Below are 2,379 nucleotides of genomic sequence, written 5' to 3' on the forward strand. Positions count from 1 at the left end.
CATTGAAACATACATGTTCAAACTGCAGCAGTTATACAGGGATGAGACTGAAGAAAGGTTTGATGCCTCAAACAGTCTCCCTATATTTTACCACCTGTTTAAAGAAACTTTACCTTCTAAGATTAAAGAAAGACTGGACAATACTGTGGGTCTTGCCCAGAAACTTTGGCCAAAAATGAAAGAACATATTCTGCACCATTGCAGAATCTTTGTTAAAAATAACTTGAATAAATCCAAAGAATTTAAGAAGTTACAGGTTCATTTGATGTTCTTAAAAATCTAACAGATTAAAGGACAGCCTAACCCTCAAAGTTCTAGCTCCAGTAGCAGCTCCACCTGGAGCTTTAGCTGTAGTGGCAGCTCCACCCAGAGCTCTAGCCTTGACTCTGTAGCCTCCACGTCCACTACCAGATCCAGTGGCTCCAGCTCAGAGAACTCTTTCCATCCCTTTCATCATGGGGGCAAACGCGTCTGTGCCCCCAATTGTGATCGCTACCCTTTCTGTGATGAAATGGATCCACATACCATGTATCCATATATGATGTATATGAATAACAATGATAGGTGACAGAATAGGGGAAGTTATAGGGATAATTTTAGAGACAGAGGCTAAGGGGCTCCGCTAAACCCTTGGGGCAGACAAAGACAGAGAGGTTTCCCTAACTGGGATCAACGCTCTCGTGACTTTAGCAACCAACCCAGCCCCTCCTGATGGCCCTGGGTTGAGTGTTTCAAGTGTAATAAATTTGGCCACTATGCGGCTGAGTGCAGACAAGGAATGGGAGGGTACCGCAACCCACCACCTCCCCGTCAGACCTTCCATCTTTGGGACCCTGACAATCATGACAGTACACAATGACTAGGCATGGTTCACATTACTTATACAGGGCATCCCCGTACCCTTTATGGTAGACACCGGCGCATCACGCTCAGTGCTGGCTAATGCCCCCAACAGATTATGACAACAATTAAAATTTTCCCATGAAAACATCACCACTATCATTCTCTGATCTCTCTTCAGCATGAATAAATCTTTTACCTTTTACTAAAGATTTCCGTGGAGAGGGGTGTTTTTTGAGATTTTCTCAATTTTTGTGTGGCCCTGCTTTGCTGGACTAAAAAAAAAAAAAGAAAACATCACCATCATTGGCTTTGATGGGGTACCTACTGATACTCCTCTGTTACAGGCAATGAGAATACAGTTTGCTGATCAGGAGTTATCTGCTTCTTATTTGCCCCTTTGTGTCCTGTTAATTTGCTGGGCAGGGATCTACTGACTCAATTTAAATTCCAAATTCACTTTGACATACCTGAGCCCACTCAGAATACTTCTCTTATATTTGCTGTTACAACCCTCACTGAGCAGCAGATAGCTGCAGCTTTGGATAAATTGCCCGATTTTCTATGGGCTACCCCTGATTCGCACTATGGTGAGGTACTCATACAGCCCCATTACATCGAGTTACTACATCGGTGTGATGGACCCAAAGTACCCCAGTACCTCTTAAAGCCTGAGGTTGTGGAAGGAGCACAGGAACAAGTACAGAAATTGTTAGAGCATGGCATTATAGAAAAATGCCACTTTCCCTTATAACACACCCTTGTTCCTGGTCAATGATGTTGTTAAACACATTTTTCCCAATGTTGAGAACCCCACTACCCTGTTACACTATGAGGCTCATTTTCAAAGCACTTAGCCTCCCAAAGTTCCATAGAAACCTATGGAACTTAGCCTCCCAAAGTGCTTTGAAAATATGCCTCAGTGTCATGCTGCAGAAATACCACTCTACTATTGATCTCTCCAATGCATTCTTCTCTATCCCTTTGCACCCCAATTCTAGATCTTTAACTGCTTTTCAGTTGATCACAATACTTACCAGTGGACTCGGTTACCACAAGGTTTTGCCGACAGTCCAACAATTTTCTCCCAGACCTTGGCAGGGCATATCCGCGACTTTAAAAAGCGATATGCCTTCCCGTCTCAGACCCATCTACTGCAGTATGTTGATGACATACTAATTACTTCCCATGATTTTGATACCTGCATACAGGTCACGTGTGACTTTCTAGGCTTTTTATCCACAAAAGGATACAAAGTCAATAGGAAAAAGCTGAAAGTTGCACAGACCCAAGTCACTTTCCTTGGTCACGACCTGGATTCCCAAGTAAGAAATCTCGGTCCTGACACTTTGAAACACGTCTCTGCCCTACAAATGCCCTCTACTGTCACTGAGCTTAGAGCTGTGTTAGGCATGTTAAATTTTTGTTGCTTGTGGATCCCTTTCTATTCCAAACGCACACAACTGTTCTATCAGAAATTACTGGGAAAACAAAACTGTAAGCATGACCCCATTGACTTCTCTGATGCTGAGACTTCTG

At 43.2% G+C, this 2,379-nt stretch overlaps 1 non-coding gene across 1 annotated transcript; it reads left to right on the forward strand.

The window, feature by feature from the left end:
* Nucleotides 1–1,001: 1,001 nt before the first annotated feature.
* On the forward strand, nt 1,002–1,117 carry LOC115471463. The gene has a single exon (XR_003942349.1). It is a non-coding gene; the product is annotated as a U5 spliceosomal RNA (small nuclear RNA).
* Nucleotides 1,118–2,379: the final 1,262 nt, after the last annotated feature.

Source organism: Microcaecilia unicolor, chromosome 5, assembly GCF_901765095.1.
Source record: "Microcaecilia unicolor chromosome 5, aMicUni1.1, whole genome shotgun sequence".
Classification (NCBI taxonomy): Eukaryota; Metazoa; Chordata; class Amphibia; order Gymnophiona; family Siphonopidae; genus Microcaecilia; species Microcaecilia unicolor.